We start from the raw sequence: 19,653 nt of genomic DNA, 5'->3' as shown, positions 1-19,653 counted from the left end.
ATGCGGAAATGGTATTATCGCGTTTTTTTAAGGATTAAGTTGCAAAAACAAAAAGTACCAATCCGCTGCGTAAAGGTTTCAGAGGAAAAGCAAAAAAAATATGCAATTCTAACAATGAAAAATATTTTTTATCCCCTGATTGAGAAAATATCTGATTATTAGAGTACTCTATACTATATTATGTATTATAAATCTATAAATAGCTCTCTCTGGCAAAAACATCTTTGGAAGTTTTTCATGGCGGCCAATTCATTAATTTTGCAACCTACAAAGCGCTCATTACCATTGATTACTTCTGTATTACATTCACTAACACACCTACAGGTAGATTTTTCACGTTCAAGTGGACGTATATGACAGCAGCTCAAAAACAATTTATCGTCTCAATTATAGACACTCTAACGTGCCAAGAGTGCCTCCACGACGTGTAAATGCAGAAGTGGAGAAACAAAAAAATACATTTTTTGCAACGGAATTTTTTAAATTTAAATCCTATAATTTTTGAGAAAATAAGCTTACTTACATAATTTTTTGTTAAAACATGCATATTTAACTGCTAATAGATCTCTCTGAGAAATATATTTCTAGAAGTTTTTCAATGACGCCACTTTCATCAATTTTGCAAATTATATTTTTCTCTCTTCAATTTTCATGTAAAGGACAGATGTTTCCTTAAGTCAACGGAAAATATTGTAATAACTGAGAAAAAAATCATAATTGCTACGTCATAGAGAGTAGAGAGGCATACCACTATAAGGACTAGGTTGGACAAAAGGTTGCAATAAAAACCGATGGTGTAATTAAATACCCCGGCTTAAACAGATGAGTCCATATCCGTTGGTAGTAATTTCTGTCACAAAACAAAATGTATGATGATTTTATCCTGAAATTAAAAAATGAACAAGCATAGATAAGCGTGTATATGGAGGCTCCCGTGGCACTCCCATACGATATCAAAGGGGCGCAAGTGGCACTGAAAACTCAAACAATCTAGAGAAAAGTAAAATTAAACCCTTGCAGTCAAAATAATAAAAATGTAAAGGTCAAAGACTGGATTTTAACATTTATCTCTCAATACCTTCAACTTCATTATCAGTAAACTCTTTTTCCATTAATATCACTAGATTTACAATAATTAAAGGCTCCATTTCATAAATTACGCTAAATTATAGCTAATAACATAAGATCATGAGCACTAGGCCGGCCCTTATTTTTCAGAATTGCGAAAAGTTATGTTTTCCTAGTCTCAAAATGATCCAAATGAGGTTTGTATTCACATGTTAAAATTTGGTTTAAATCAAAACTCAATCGTGGGTCCTCAGTACTTAGGGCCCTTGAGGCGCGGGTTGCCGTTATTTTAAAGTAACCAAATTTTAACATGTGAATACAAACCTCATTTATGAATTCTCTAGTAAGTGGTGCGGGCCGTACCTCAGCGGCGCCTCGGTGCGGGGTGGCGCCCTGGGGGGTGGATTGCATAACGACGGACGATATCTCGTAAACGCTTACAGATAGGTCAAAACAAACAGAAAATCGGCCCAAAAGAACTTCATTTTACGTTTTACATAGAAATAGCACTTTTTCTGCTCCAAAAAAACTCAATCGAGGGTCCTCAGTACTTAGGGCCCTTGGGGCACGGGTTGCCGTTATTTTAAAGTAACCAAATTTTAACATGTGAATACAAACCTCATTTGGATCATTTTGAGACTAGGAAAACATAACTTTTCGCAATTCTGAAAAATAAGGGCCGGCCTAATGAGCACTCTTGGAACTCACGGGTAGTCCTAAATTAACCTTTATCTTCAAGACCGAAAATCTGTTGAGAACGGTACTAATCTTTTCCGAGGATGGTCAATTTAAAATTAGAGGACGTGGTAGTGTACCGCATATCGCGCCATTAGAAACCAAATGGGGATATCAGTGTTAGGATGCAATAATTCAATTCCAGCCGTTATATTAATTCAATTTGATATTTCTCGTTGAGTACCAATTGCGATTGACTCTACATGATCAAAATGCCAGATTAACACTTCTTGGTCCGATGCCCTTTGCATTTGACTAGCCCCGGAGGCCGGCCATTTTTTAAATTTTTACGCAGAAGCTACAAGTATACCATTAAACTCAAACAACTCGAGAACTAATGCATGTTTGTTGCATGAGCATATGCGCGTTTTTATAATGATCATATCGATGGCTAAGTTCTAACGACACGTATCTCAAATTCGGTTAGAGACAGGTATCTTGAACAAAGTGTAACAACATTAAACAAATAAAATACAAGCAAAAAAATAAATCTTTATTAGAAAATGAATGCTTCTTTTTCAGTTTATTTAACTTTTGGTTTTTAATTTCAGTGTATATGTGAAAAAAATAATCTTTTCTTTGCTCTCCTGAAAAGTTGCTATTTTTGAACTACGTGCTGTAAGAACTTAGCCATCGATATATTTCTAATGCATATGTTTTTGCTTATTCTTTGCAAGAACAATAATTTGGTCGAACAGTGCAAAATAATTCCGTAGAGGGGAGTAAAAAATCGTGATAAAAAACACGTAAATATACGTGACCGGACCACTACCGCTGGATGAGGAAGCACGTAATTTTACGTGAACGGACCACAATGTGTTAATTACTACTTGAGTGGAGATATTACCTCAAAGCATCATCGAAAATTATATCATAGATTCAAACAACTTTCAAGGAGCCTCAGAAACTATTTTCGCGAGGATGAGAACATTTCACGAGAACATTTATAAAATTGGCTTCATATATCAATCATTCACGCAGATAAATGTCTGTATTATATTTAATTAGCTATAATTTCTTTCATAATGCCATGAGCGGACCCCAAGGAAAAAATTAGCTTGCATTTACAGGGAGAAATAATCTTTAAGTACACCCTGTTTTGCTTTCATATGTGAGGGATAAACGCGCTAGTGAGTACAAAATTAACTGTTGAAATTTAATTTTAGCATAGCATGAAAAAATATACCTCGAAAAGATATAACTCCTAGAAAAAAACGTCACCACGTAAAGTTGCGTTGTTGACTTCTCTCCCATATTTGTTTCATCTGTGAATTCGATCCATTTTCCAAGACAATTCTTCCTGATTGCTAGACCTCCTACCTCGACCTCTATAATTTTTCTCTTACATTACCAATTCTAAAATATCCATAGCATTACATTTAAAACTGCCTATCCTATTACGAATTACATTCCTCTGCTATGCATGCCTTTACAGGTAAAGTGCCATCCATTATGCATTTATTCCATATTATACTTATGGCTCAAAGAAATTATAATGTCCCTTTCCTACATGAAAAAGATTCGTTTCCTACATTTAAATATTCATGTAAATATTCAGTACTCAACCCAATTGGAACGGAAATGGTACAAATAATAATTATATTACTCGCTATCAAGTAAGTATACTACATTACGCTTCAGAGAAAAATGTGACTCTCATTAGATAAAAAAAACGATTAACTTGAGCTAAAAAGTGTAAAACTAATCGATGTAAATAATTAGAAACTTCATGCAATCACGTACCACGAAGGAAGAATGCTTCCATCCAGATTGAAAATATTTTTGAAGTGTAAAATAAGGAAACCAGAGCTCTGAACCTACTCATTAGTTGGCATTTGGACCACCAGAGGGTGAACTTCATGGGCCTTGAGAGAAAGTTACAACAAAGCAGAAAGTTAAAAATTTTCCCTTTGAAAAATTCGTAAATATGACAAGCTACGTTGGGAGCACTGAAATTAGAGCGGAAGGCAATCGAACTTGTCTATATAAGAATCCGTTTTAATATTTTTGGATTGCGATAATGATAAATAAAGTTAAAAATAGTGGTAGTAGTAGCAGAAAAGTTTCTCGGGTTTTCCACCGGTTGATGTCATCCATGTCTCCCGACGTTTCGATCCGCGACTTGCTGATCGGATTCGGAAGATCCCCTGAGGATGATCAGCAAGTCGCGGATCGAAACGTCGGGAGACATGGACGACATCAACCGGTGGAATACCGGAGAAACTTTTCTGCAACTGATACGCCGGGAAAACCTAAGATCATACTGTGGTAGTAATAGATAATAAAAAATATAGTGATAAATAGTGATTGAACACATAATCATTCTAAGGTACCACTAATTAAACGTGGATAGAAATTGCTGAGCATTACTGCTGAGCGTAAAACTTCAAATCAGCTATTCACGACCACGGACGTTGCTCACGATATTTTCATGTAAAATAGAAAACACAGATGTTCAATATCATTTAATTCATGTTTCACCTAGGAAGATCAATATTTTCTAATAAGTATTTCAGAAGCGTAGTCCTGTGAGATCACTAGCTCGCTGATATTAAAAAGAATGCTCTGAGCAAGTTATAAAAAATATAAACACATCCTCACTTATCGATTCCGAAATATTACCCCACGGCGCTGAAAGCAGAAAACGTTAGTGATCCCATGTGAGCAGGGGATTAATCTGGTGATGCCTGTCGATACGGCGTGACATTTCAGGAAATGAAGAGTATTGACTGGCATCAGAGCAAACGTCATCCATGACATAAAGTTGCCACAAGGCAATAGTCTGGATTCTTGAAAATGGTATCTGAATTAACTTCTCTGGAATTCAGAGGGGGATCTCATTCCATGACGATCACTGATATAAAAAAGATCGTACAAAACGTGAGCCAGGGTTTTCAAGGATGAAGTTCTATCAAGTTATCTTGATCTGTATTTGTACATAACAATGAGGTAGTTCACAAATCTTATATAAATCATGAATTTTTCAATCTAGAATCATGAATTTTTCCTGTAAAACGTGATAAAAAAATTAAATTAATCCGGAATAAAGAGGAAAAAAAAGCAATGAATTTTTCCGTTTTGATGAGAAGAAATTCCTAGCATAAATACAAGAGTTACTATGTATATTCCACCGTTGTAATATTTATAGCACTTAACAGGGTAACGACATCGATCCTTTAAAAAAGGTATATGATTCAATAATATTGGAATAGTGGAATTTTTAAGTTATTTTATTTGCTCACCATCCAGAGGGTCTAGCAATTGACACAGGAAATTGAGTTTTATAGATGAATTTAAAGAGGACTTTCAATTACATAAATCGTCATCTTTGCCCCTGAAGGCATTTCATGCACCGTTATTTAAAGTACGCTTAAAATAATAGAAAAAACGCAATATAAAAAGTAAACTTTTTATCTCAATGAATTTTAACTCCTATTCCTAATATGTTTAGAAACAAGAAGAATATCATGACAAATGGTAGGTCCGTAATCCCCGCAAAGGCTGTTAATCGCGTTTACACGATACTTGCACTCCAGCAATGGGGCCTTCTCATGAGAAAGATTTACTAAATTATAATTTAGTCGGCCGTTCATTCTGATACAAAACAGCAATTCGATAATTGAAAAAAATAGAGCGAATATACAAGATAAGATGAAAAACAACGGCTTTCATTCAACTACTCTAATAATATTTAAAATAAAAAATACGCGATTATTCCCGCCTTTTTTTCTTAAGGACAACCATTTAAGAGGTTGAAAAGCAGCTAGAAAGCGTTGACCCATAAGGAATGAGTTCATGACTTCTTCAGCGCATGAGCGAAGGGGACGCCGATTTGTCATCACGAATGGCTAGAAAATTGGGTGTTCTGACGGTCCGAAGGACGGAAAACTAGATGTGTCTCTATCATGAAAAAATCTGTCTAAATCGCCAGCTAAAAACAATGGTGAACTGGGCAATTTCCGGATTAAGTAAACAAATTACCGCGTTTCAATTTTTTCAATGGTTCGAGGATACCGTGCGATGCACACTAGAATTTCCTCTGCGTGAATTTTCTATTCAAAACTTGCATCGGCTAAGGTTAACGGACATGCTGCCCTCACAAAAACAAAGGACAAGTATGGCACCCAATATCGGAAAATACATTCTGGGAAACCGTTTGCAGGCCCTCCACTGCATTTTCCGGCAGTAATACTGTCATATTAGCAAGATGACCGATGGGCGCATTTTTTTCTCTGCCTCGCAATTCGTAGAACCTACACCCCGTGGCGCCGCTTTAGGGAAGTCGAACCGACTTCGTAATTAACCCCGGCCATCCTCTCTGGTGATTCAACGTCCATAAATACGGATGCAGTGCCGCCCAATGACCCCGAACCAGGTATTTCCCACGGGTCGCACCAATATCACTTGAAAGGGATGCAGCACATGCCTTTACATGCATTTATGTGCAGTACATACCTGATCCGCGATGCACCGCAGTGCAGAAGGGTCGCAGCTGGAAACGTAGGTGGAGCCATTCATACATATATGTACACGCATTCATTCATATTGCACAAGCATTGCCGGGTTCATCATATGGACCATGTACGAGCCGATGCCCGCGTGAAAAGAAACAGCCATCCTAAACGAGATGAGATGAAAAATTCCAGCGCGTGTGTCTAACTATCTCCTCTTGCAAATATCCACGCCGCGTTTTATTCACGAGCGCAGTAATGGAAAATATCACTCAAGCCTGAACATTTATCGGTTCAATGTCTGAGGGTGATGTTGCGAACACATCTTTCCGTGAAGTGGGCCCAAATTTGTTTTTATTGACAGTGCATCCAACAGGATATTGACGGAAAGAGAGAAATAGACATCATCATTTATACCAGGCACGTAGAATTTTTAAAATTTAGGTTGCCAAAAAAATATTTAATGACTTTAATACAACCATTAAAAATCAAACTCATTGCCTTAAGTGCTTTGCAAATTTAAAAATACATTTGCTTTAAAAAAAATATATATTTATATACTCTCCTGAAAAAAAATATTATTGATGAGAGCAGATTGAAGAGTGGTAGCAAACTTGTAATGGATAAACATGGAAAAGTTGGTTAAATTTATGCTACTGAAAAAATAATTATTATTATTATCAGAGTAGTGAGACAATAAACTTATTTCACTCCCATTTTTACAGTAACATCATGAGTATAAAACTTAACTGCTTTGGCTTTTGAGCACGTTCCTCGCGTAATGACAAAATAAAAATCCTAGTAATTTTTCAAGAAAGCATAATGGTAACTTATAGAATTACTACACCACCTCCTATACTTGTTAGGTTCACTTAGTCCGTTTTCTTTTAATTTATGTAGTGAATTCTACTGCAAATTGGCGGTAATTTTGTATGACAAGAGTCTTCTAAGTAACATAAATAAAGAACTATTTGCGGAGTTAGCAACCTTGATAATACACAGGACGTCAAGAATTGCTCAAATTTGCAGCAAAACACATATTTCATGGCAATCTTCATTCCAAAACAAAATGTAATGATTGCCGAAAAATGGAATATTTCCAATTGCTAAGGAGTTTCAAGAGGATGTACAAAAAATATTTTTTCCCAGACGGAATTGTTTTAGTAACTTAAAATGTTGCTGTGTATTGAGAACTAATAGACTGAGGTCAACAGTTTTGTACTTACATCTAAGTAATTTTACAAATGTAACTACTGTAGTTTTTTGAGAAAGAATATCGAGGAAATCCATTGAAGTTTGTAGGAAATGTTGATGTATTAGTGTGTATATATCCATTGCACTGCAGAGAACCCTAAGAGGAGGGAATTATTATCTCCATTTTATATTTGAATTTTGGAAACCAATCTATGATTGCCAATGAAATCAAAATTAAAAGTCTAAAAAAATATTATTACGGATTACACGTTTAGAAAACATTCATGACATTTAGTGGTATAAAATAACGTGAAAAGGCCTGATCCAGATGCCCCTACAACAGAGCAGCTAGGAATCGCAAAGGAAATTTCCATTCCATTTAAATTCCATGACAGAGCATTGGCTATCAATATGAATACTACACAAGGTGTTTTACGATGCACTCCAAATAGAGCACAGAGCCGATCGGCCTGCAGGATTGAAAATCTGAGGTGACACAACCACTAGACTCATTTGACCGCGCCAAATAAGTGTCCACTACACAGAATAGTACAACAGCATTAGATAAGATTATAATACAAGCATGAAATAACCATTAGTGTGTGTTAATCTATCATATGAAGGGTAATTCCTCTAATCTCTGAAGATATATATTTCATAAGCGGGGCACAGTAGCGAACTATCTTCAAGGCAATTGCGATACAGGGCGTGAGCCCCTGATTAATCGGCCATAGTAACCACAGCATCCGAAGGTATATCACAGTCAGTTATTCAACTTAAAGGTTGGTTTGGATTTTCCAAGGTTGATCTAATGCTGATTCAAGCTGCTGGCATGTGGATTTTACTCACTCTGGGTAGGTGGGCCAGTTCCCTTCACTTTCACACTTTGAGGATATTTATTTGCGATGTAGAAAGCCTTAACCGATTGGAATTCGAATTTTCTCACTAGGCTGCCTCAGTTCATCAAAGAGAACTAACTGCAATCATTTCATGATTCATAGTCTTATAATCTTCATCTGCTTTTATGATAACTGTGTCAACATGCACTCACTGGGAAATATTATAGATATACCAGGTATCATTAGAATGAAGGGCTGCAAAGAATATGGAGAGGCAATGCCCGAGGTAAATGGGTTATAGTGGGCTGGGGGCCTTCAATTGCTATTCTCGTGATGTAAATCCCCCTTAGAGAAGGAAATCCTCTTAACTACCCTATTGGGAGCGTCTCCTTTTAACTCCTTTATGGTGAAAATGAAATGTAACGCCAAACCAAAAAAAAGGTTAAAGACGACTTCCTGAGATTTCATTAATTAATTTAAACTTTGTGGAGGGAGAAATACATCAAACCATTATAGATGTATTATTATTTTAGAAAATGAAAACGTAATCTTGAACTTCCAAGGGACCAAATACATGAATTTCCATGAGAAAAAATTCCCCTGGAATCAAACCACGGACCTTTGGCTTTCTGTGGTTCGATACCCGGTCCAGGGGATTTTTTTTCTTATGGCAATTCATCTTTATTTCACCGCTGTTCATGCGGCAGGATCCGAAATATTACACATACCTCCAACGGACTTTTTCCATAAAGATTGACCTCTTCTACAAGGAAAGATTTGAAAAATCCCAAAACCACAACGACCGCTTGCATATTCCTGGCCACTACGGTAGGGATCAGTCCCTTCAGAACGTTCCATCAGAATAGTTGAAATTTAGCTCAAGACGCAGTGAAATGCAGCATAAACGGATAAGCGGATTCCGAGATCTGGCCACTGGAGACCATAACCTTCCTAAGCGTTACACAATAACTCACAAGGCTAATATTACCTCTGGTCCCCTTACTTGGTCTGGTCGGTGTGTAACTCCTTCGCTCCCCAGCTTCCCATTCCCCCGAGCCCTACCCTGGCCCAAGGGTACCCAAACCCCTATTTACAGATTACACTCGGGTATCACCTGAGCTCAAGGAGGAAACTCCCGCCTAAATCTGATACATTACTGCAGTTGCAATCAAGGAGTCAACTGTCCCTTCACCCTCCACTGCATACCCAATGGACTCGAAAGACATAAGCTAGCCCAGATGTCCCCAGATAATCCAGCTGTCACTGTGCAAATAGACCCGGAATGTCGAGATGGAGATCTCTGTTCAGAGGTAATGTATAAGATGTTTTCATCGGAGAATTCAAAGTATGCAGAACGCAGTCTGTAACACCAACTCCTACTTCACGATATTAAATCATGGACCAAAAATATCCCTTCACATTAGTATCTACGGATTGATGAATCTGAATTCTGAGTTAAACTCATGATAAAAAAAATTAAGGTAAATATTGATCTTCCAAGGGATCATAACTTAATTGTAATCTAATATAATCATATATAATTCTAAGGGAATGATCTAAATACTAATTGGCACAAAAAGAAATCCATCAGGATAATGATATATTAGACTGACTCCACTCCGATTTCCCGGACAAGTTCCCAGACCAATAAAGCACTTGAGATGCTTAGACGACGCGGCAGTTTTTCAGAGACTCAATGAAGTAAGTATGAAGCGCCTGAAAGCCAGTAAGTTAGCGTATCGAAGTGTACTTTTCCATGCGACACTGTCTCAGGCAGTACTCTGTGGAAGTCAATCATACTGAGAGTAAAAGATTGAACACCAATGCAGCTTCCACTTAAATCTTTATTAGATACGACCATGGTTTCGTAGCGATGCTACATCATCAGGTGGACAAAAATGGATGGTGGATGGAGGGTGGATGGTGGAGGGTGGATGTCGTTTACTTTTTGTCCACCTGATGATGTAGCATCGCTACGAAACCATGGTCGTATCTAATAAAGATTTAAGTGGAAGCTGCATTGGTGTTCAATCTTTTACTCCCTGTACTTTTCCAGTGAATTTTATGGACACATGCGTGTAATTCATGCTATCCCTCACTGTTTGGGTTTTCAACGGAGCGATGGATTTTGCGAGGACGAAATTTTCAAGCGGATTGTCTTCCATAGTCTCCAAGCATAAGAAAACAATAGGAAACGTCACGAAACGTTGGTGGCCAGTCACAAAATCGTCTGATTAAAACCTAAAATCAAATAAAAGACTGAAATTTATTCACTAAAATATTTTACTTTTATAGTAAACAATAACTATAGAACGTAATTAATTCCTATCGAGGTCCATACCTTCTGATGGTGACGTTATGATTGTAAAAGATAAAGAGGAGTTTACGAAACCCCATCTCATAATTGATTTCGAAGTTCATCCACTAGTCCATCATATTGCTTTTCATTTTACCGAGGAAAAAAAGGATGAAAAAAGTGAATTAATCCATCGTTAGCTAATAAATAGCAAAAATTTAACAAATTACATTGAAAATCGTTTGCTAACTGATAATAACTTGAAAATGCCAGCATAAGTTAAACACGTTTAAAGGAAAAGTTAGCCTGGATTGGAAATGCACATCTATATAAAAAGTGACACCATCAAGTTATCATTAAGAATGACACGATCAACAACTTTGGCGTAAAGCTTCGTCAAAATATACTAAGGTTTCCCATCGGACCATTAATATCATGGCTGCCAGCGTTTTAGAAACTAAGTCAGTTTTTTATTCTCAGGGTTGACGCGAGGTCTGTGTGATTTTGCAATATCTGTGTTTTGTCTCTCTCTCTGTCGTCAAGTCTTCTCTTATTGTCCAGTTTGCACCTTTTCATGCTTTTTGTGCAAACATACTTGATTACATCCTTCCACGTGAACGCCAGGCACAATTGAAGATATCGGAGATCACTTCACCATCGATAAAGATAGGCCTCCAAGCCTTGCTACCGCTCCCTGCGTATCACATGCAAATTTAAAAAAAACATTAAATCACAGTGAAAAATTAAAAAAAAACATGTTAATGTCGTTGGCATTCTTTTCACGCCGAGAATTAGAATTGTAGTGCATTATCAACCACGAAATTGCCGGAAAGTCGACTTCAGAGGACGACTTCAGAATAAGCTTTACAGCACATGTGGACATAGAAGACAAGAAGGTGACAATGGAGGGGGAATCAACTGCTATGGGAACAAGCTCACAGTCTGAAGGTGAAATAAGCTTTACTCTTGACTCTGCAGCTACCAAGAATTTAGTTGGGGAACTAACTCCTCTCAGCAATGTTCCACTGAAGATACCATCTACATTAAAGTTGCTAAAACTGGCCAGCTGATGACTGCTAAAGAAAAAGGCGATATTGATGGTGTTATTTTTACTAATGGAAAATGGGTTAAGTTACACATTGCCAACGTATTAAGGGTTCCTGATCTTGAGATAAATCTCCTATCAGTTCAAAAATTGGATTCTCATGGTTATGGTGCGCTATTTGCAGATGGAATAGGAAAAATATTGAAAGGTGTTCAAACGGTAGCAGTTGTCAGGCACTTTGGAAAATTGTACAAGATAATTTTTCGGAGAGCACACACAGCTTGCCTTTCAATGGAAGCAGAACATTTCTGGCACCAAAGAAAAATAAATTACCGCATATATGAAAACAAATACCCAATAAGCAGTTAGGTTAACGTCGAAAAATATAAAGAATCGTAATGATACTATAAGTAATATATGTAACAAGTATTTCACATTGAAAATATTTTATCGAGACCAACAGGCTGAAAAGGTATTGATTTATCCGTTATTAGTCATTACGTGGAAAAATATTGACATGTTACATTGAAATTTGTTTCATAATAGAAATAACCTGAAAATGCCAGCAAATTGTTTCACATATAATTTAAAAAATTTAATGCAGAAAACAACGCTGTTAAATTTTCGTGAATATAAAGCTTGGATGCATATGAATCCTATATTATAGGTTATAAGAGTTAAAAATAGGTAACTGTAGAAGAAAATACTTCTCTCCAATAATGACTTAACTAGTTTTCAAAAAATATTATCACATCTTTCTGATTGAAATGCAACTAACCCTTCCATTGCCCCCTAACCCTTGCAATTAAAGTTGAAATAAGCATATGGAACTCAGTATTATGCGCGTATGGTAAGAGATTACAATATAAAAATGGATACAAAATCGTCACAGAGATTCAGAAATATTTCATACCTTTAGAAATTAGTACAAAAATATTGAAACGCCACATTCAAGTACATATAGGCCGTCGATAGAAAAATTTCTCATCTCTCTAAAATATGATGATGGAAACGGGAAATTTTTGGATTTGAGATTGAATATTGCGCAAATGTTTCACGGTTTTGCTCATTGATACCGCACTATTTTTTTCAAACTGAACCAGGTGAAACCAACCTTTCGAATTCGCGCCTTTGTTAAAATTTAACGATTTTTTTTTAAGGTTAGCGTACCGACATACATTTCTATCAATGCAAATCTCATCATCGGTTCATCCAAACGTTACTTTTTAATTACACCACTGTAAATTTTTTTTCCTAAATTCAGCGTTGACCGGATCCAATAACTCAAGAGCTACGACACGTGAGGCAATCTCCGAGCATAAAAAATGCAAAATGAAGGGAAAAATACGAGTGAGAATGAAAGGGTAACGTATCAGTGGCGAGCCTTAATTAGCACGGCCTGTCGTCATTTTCCCGAGAAATCTTTTCCAACACCTCAAAAAGAAAACGCTATCGGGATTCGGCCGAAGAATATGACGATGTAGGGAGAGGGAGTTAAAAAAAAGCAGTGAAAAGAGTAGAAAAAAACATCGCGCGGAGCGAGATTCTGAAACAAAAGAAACGCGGTAATGAAAACGTTCGCAACCCGATCTTCACTTGGGAAACTCAGTCGTCGTGATCCAGAGCTTGATATCGCCACTAACCAGGCCGGGCAGAATTAATCCTCCGCCGAGCTCATGGACGTAGAGCTTTGTCTGTCTGTATCCCTACGCTATCTTTCTGCCTTGCTATCTTACCCACTCCCACTTTACTTCTTTCTATCAACGCTACAAACCAACTAACGGGGCGCTACACGACATTTCCACTGTGAGAAGAACGATACGATGAAGGAAAAAAATTGCGCTAACCAATACTGGTCCGTTTTTTTTCTGCATGGTATTAAAGGAAAACATTTTCTCTCCAGCCCGAACTCTTTCGAACTTCGGCCGTTGGTTATCTTAGGACGATTTCGCGACCTACTTTGTATCACCATCGCGTCAAGATATGTCCAGCAAAAGAGCATGGCATCTCAAAAATATATATATTAAAAACATTATAAATAAATACATTTTTTATTCTTTTATTTATTTCCATATCCCCGAAAAGAGCACATTAATGACCCCTTACATCGGGGGAAATAACATGTAACCACAACTATCATAGACAACCATTCTCTGGGTAGGGGCAACCTACCTAGGCAACCCAGGCGGGACTCAACCCGCGACCTTCGGTTTGGCAGGCGAGGACTTCACTCTGCCGCCACCGAGGCCCGATTTACACAGGGTAACCCAAAAATCAGCTTTTGGCTTTGCAACGCAAAGTATTAAATCTTAACAAATGTTTGCACCAGAAAGGAGTAATTAAAAAAGCTAGATTGCTTTTGGCGATTATCGTTCAGGACCGTATCGTTAGCTTATAGCGTTGATAGGATGGACAAAATTGGTGTTGGATAAGAGCGTAAACAGGAACAGAAGTAGTACAGTACATGTTTTCATTCTTCCATATGAAAAATAGTTTCTAGTGTTTACATTAAATTTTCGGCCCACTTACCTTGATAAAATAAATATTACTCCTATGCAGACAGTAAGAAAGTAGTTCCTTTATTATTTTTTAACGTGAAGAACATTCTTGCTTTTACATTGCTTAACCGGAGGTATTTATATTTATAAGTAGCCAACATATGTCTTCTACGCGAGCCCCACTCCGTTCCGGGAACTTGGTAGATGACTAGTTCACTAAAGCAAATAGAATTCACAACCTTTTTCGGCATATCCAGAGATTCAGATATCAATGATGGATAACGATAAGGATGAAGTTGGCGATGATATCAATCAGATATCATCGCCAACCCGGGAATTTTCACGAACTCGGGCATTTTCATCTTACAGTATTGAGAATATCTAGTTTTCACGGAAGGCGCAATATACTTCCTTTGCTTTCCAGTCGCATTTTAGCCACATTAGAAGGAAAATTTGTCCAGAACACAACCATATGAAGACATTGCGCAAGCCATAAGAATCAAAAATGGTCGATGCCCAATTCGTATTATCGTCGTGCCTCAAAAAAGGGTACTCTTAAACAGGGCCGGAACTAGGGAGTTTTTACGGTGGGTCCTCCCCTGATCCTCCCCTCGCTCCCTCCCTCTCCCACCATTAAAATATAATACATTCGTAAGCTATTTTTTTAGATGCGGCAGTTTAAACTACACGCCGTATGCTTCCCACCAAAAATTTTTATTAATTTGGTTGTTTTAATTATCTAATATTAGAAATTCATTATACATTGATAAAAGTTGTAAATAATTTAATTAAAAATATTAAATGATTTTTGAGTAAACTTTTCAAAATATGCCGACCCCAGAAATTTGCCGCCAGGCGAGCATGTCCACTCTGCCTCACCCTAGCTCCGAGCCTACCACCAATGTAAAAATCGTATACGGAACGAGATGACGTAGTCAAGGCGACAGACATATTTTCCAACATCGGCCACCATCCACGGGAAACTCGGGCAAATCTTTTTTCCCTCATGATATCTCACGTCGCTGCAACCACTCTACCGACCCCTACATGGGAACTTATACACACACGTGTATTGAATGATTCGTGAACACTCTGACCCAACAATACCGTTCCCAAGTCCTCGACTAGACTGTATGCGGGCGCGAAAACTCATATTTCCCGCACAACACGCCTCACTCATTTCTATACACCTCCCTGGCTCATCGTTATTCATCTATTGATTATCCCCTACCCCTTCCCTTTAAGCCTCACACTCCCATCTCGATGGTATCGAATAAATTTTGCGGTAATCGCGAAGCACCGTGAGCCCGGATACCCCACATATTCTTACACACAGAGATACCCACCCTTATCGCCGCGAAGGCGATAAAGAGTTGGGAGTAAATGGGAATGTAGTACAGGGAGGTTGGTACGGGGGATTTGGAACGTGATAGCATAGGTGCGCCAAATATACGAACACGAGATTGGAAAGACTTGGAGGTGTGAGGTGGAAAATTATTGGAGCACGATTCACGGAACTGCAACGCGTCACGGTCCTCTCTCGGGAGACGACCAGCGGGAGATTTTCGATCGGGAAGAAGGGAGAAAAAAATTCTTTGCGGCGGCACAGAGCAGACAAATAAAAAAATTCAAAGTTTTAGTTAGAATGGGATAAAACAGAGAGTTTAAGATAGAAGAGAATGAATGTCTCTTCCGTTGTAGACGGTGAGGATAAAAATCCTGAAATATCTCTCTAGTTTAGAATTTTTAATGTGCAAATGCAATAATTTAAAAATGCAAGGAAGGGAAAAAGAGCGTGGTATCCCAGCGTAGAGTGGAGTGTTTGGCAATTGACCGTTGATATCATATTCATCGGGGAATGACCCTCTGAGTAAACCCCCAACAAAATCATCGCGGTGCAATGGCATCTCAAACTTGTGAAAACCACATACCTGCGACTTACTCTAGGGTAAGCTCTACCCTCACCTATAAAAACAGCGATAGCACTACGCCAGTGACGCATAATCAAGATAATCTTCAGACAATATCAAAACCAGAGATATATTCTTAGATCAAACTCCAATGATTTAAGGATACCTTTCGTTTAGAGTTTATGATGAAGTTCGCACGCTTCTAAGAGATCTAATGCCTAAAAACTCCTAACAATTGAATTTATTTCTTCAATCATTTGGGTACATGACCGGTTGATAACCATTATTTCATTTATTATAGTGTATTATCCTGATCCCTCGTTTCAAACACTATTCTCCATGTCTCCATAACACCTTTTACCGTAGCTTAGCGGAAGGATCAGGATCATTATCGTCTTGAGTCTAGGGCCGTACGGGAATAAAATACCGTATATTCAGATAAAAATTCGATCAGTACATAAGCATTTTCCTAAACAATTCAAGCTGCAGACGCTTCCCATAAGCAATTTCTATATCTTAAATACATAATAAAATAATAGGTAACTATAAATTCTATATCTTCAGGTGCCGCCTCCAAGCCGCCTGATAATCTGGCAGCTTGTTTAAAGGTTAACAGGGATTGAACCTGGTCGCCAATGTACACTCTACTCAATATAAAAATTGAAATTATAAATACATTTGATAACTTACATATACGTTAGTAATAGGTATGGAAGATGTTTTAATAACTGATAACGAGAAATTTAATGCGAACAAGAGAGGCTAATGGGTGGTAGAGAATCATTACAAAAGAAGAACCTCAGAAAAAAGTCAACCCCAGGTTTTTCGTGCCAATGGAATACTGCAAAAGGGTACTCATACTGAATGAGAGAATGTATATAATTAATTCAAAGAATTGGACAAATATTTATAAACTTTTCTGATTATTAGTTAGATCGGATATAATATTTTAAAGCATTAATCAATATGATCATATTTGATTGGAAATATAAGCCTGATTTTACATACATGCATGAAAAACGCGCACGTTCGTTGATGCTTAATAGATTAAATAAGATTACCGCGAGAAAATCTGGCAGTATATTTTTATATTCATATTGATATGCAGCACCGAAAATATATTTTTTCAAATTATCTAGCGAGGTTAAAAATGGTGAATTTTAATTAATATTATAGGGAAAAATACCTGCTCCACTTTATTCTGGGTATATTCCATGAAATACGCCGAACTGGCCAGAATGAGCTGATTTAATCTGCGGTTATGAATTAAAATATGGGCTATGGTCGTGAGGTTGACTACCCATTTGAAAATGGGGGAGAGTTAAACACGCAGCTTATTTTTTTCCATACAAATTTTGCATATAAATTGAATGTATTCATTGATTAAAGACGAGCGCAAAATTACGAAGCGCAAACTCGTTAGCCTGGAGAGCACATGCTGCAAAATTTAATTTCCGGGTCCAGAGATTGCGTTTATTCCAAGTTCAGATCCAAGAGTCACTCCTCTCACTCACGTAATAAAACGGAACTTTGCAACTGATGCGATGAATGGAGATGAAAGTGAAAATAAGAGGAAGGCCTTAAAAACTATCCATAAAAGAGGATGCCTTTTCGTCTGTCCACTATGCGTTCCCATATGGCTGCACTGATTGCTACCAAAGCTAGTGCGAAGGTGCATCTCATGCTCCCAAACCACCTTGTACTGACTGACATTCGCACTTCCTGACTTTTGGTTGCGTCCGACGTGTCTTTTGCGTCGTTTTCTCATTACCATTTGTTACGTCACATCTTACAACTTCTGCGATTGGACATCGTGCTGGGTAGACATATAGTTACATATAAAAATAGTTACTGTTCAGGAAATAATCTATGCGAACACAATTAATATAGTACAGTTTGTAGGCACATTAATTACAAAATAGATTATTAAAATGATGATAAACTTCAATTTTTTGAAAAGTATATGCGTAATGTTTTCCCATTTCCTAAGATAACTAAGCCTAACAAATGTGTGAAACCAAAGTAAAAAACAGCAATCAGACCTATGTATCAAGTTGGATTTGGTACAAACATGTACAAACCTCTTGTATTCCTGACTAAACAAATAAAAAATAAAAAAAACGGTTGGTACATCTATTGGTAAGCTCAAAGGAGTAACTTAACTCAATGGACATAACACACGCCTCCTTATGGTGCAAACCTTTTTGCTGGGGTATACCTTCACACGACGTTTTTGGTCTACGCACATACGTACAGAAAAATATGAACGTTGTGGTTGCGGGGTCTAATCTGAACCCATGCGCGGTATACGGAAATCGGTATTTCTGTTGTTTATTTTTCAGCTCCCTCCGCTCACTGACTTACTTCAATTTTGAGTCAACCATGGGATATATTTGGGGGTGGGGGAAAATTTGGAAATTTGGTAATATCCAAGTTTCCCACTTCTCTGAGTACTATCTTTCCCGAGCTACACAACTATCTTTTCTACATTTGATCTTAATAATAAATCGTCAGGCAGAGATGTATTAGAAACCGTCTTTTAATGAAAAATTTAATCTCAAGATAAATAGTGGAATTGTAATAATTTAAAATGTACATATAAGATCGAAATTAATTTTACCGAAACTAGAAAGCAATAACGAATGTAAGGGCCATGTTTATTCCATTCCATAGCTGGAGCTTGGAACGTAAATTATCTCATCGCATCGTATGGTAGGACGAAACGGAGGAAGCCCGAAAAAGCGAAGGGTAGACAATGATGCTATTGGTCACTACTGGCAGTTGCTACAATTCTAATGTAAAAGAATGAAAAAGTCTTCAGGAATTTAATGCAAAGTAACATTTTTTTAACATTAGTGAACTTTTTTTTCTCAACTTGGAGAGAAATTGCGTCAACCATTTCATTTTCCTCGAAATCATATCCAAACTATAATACTATGCCATTCTTCATACCTATTATACTACCATTAATTGATATTTATAAATAAAAATCGCGGATATTTCTCTGGGGGAACAGAATATCAACTTTTGAAAGCCTTATTTTTTGGGATTTTGGACAATATTCCCCGTATCACCTCAACGGAGACAGGAAAAGAAAAAAAATCCTGGATAAATTAACATGAAGGATGAATTTACTCTGAAATGAATGAAAAAATGAGCTGTTTTAATAGGGTGGTTTCCTATTATTTTTTTATTGCTTTAATCGAAAGATTATTACTCCTGGAGTACGTATTTCACGGTTTTAGATTTTTAAACGACAACATCTATTTTTCGCGATTAAATGAAAAGTGAAAATTTTCAAGCGCGCGAAAACGCGACGCTTAAGTATGAATGTCGGGAAATATCCCCGTACGTCGTATTTCTGGTTCCCCCTCCCGCCCGGTGAGGTGACCTTGAGGCGAGGCTTAGCGCTGATACGTCGCAGGATGCTAGCGGATAGCTGAGTACCTTGCTGAAAGGTAGCGCTTGGCTTAAAAAAGGTTTATTAATACCTTATCAAACGAAGAAAACTTTCCGAACTTAGCCAGTTTTAATAGGTGATAATTAAGACACGTTTCCCTGAGCTCTGTGCCTCATGCATGCATTGGTAACCTCAGACGATGTATAACTCCTATCCT

This window comes from Ischnura elegans, chromosome 7 (genome assembly GCF_921293095.1).
Source record: "Ischnura elegans chromosome 7, ioIscEleg1.1, whole genome shotgun sequence".
In the NCBI taxonomy this organism is placed as follows: Eukaryota; Metazoa; Arthropoda; class Insecta; order Odonata; family Coenagrionidae; genus Ischnura; species Ischnura elegans.
Note: the sequence above shows the minus strand (reverse complement) of the source record.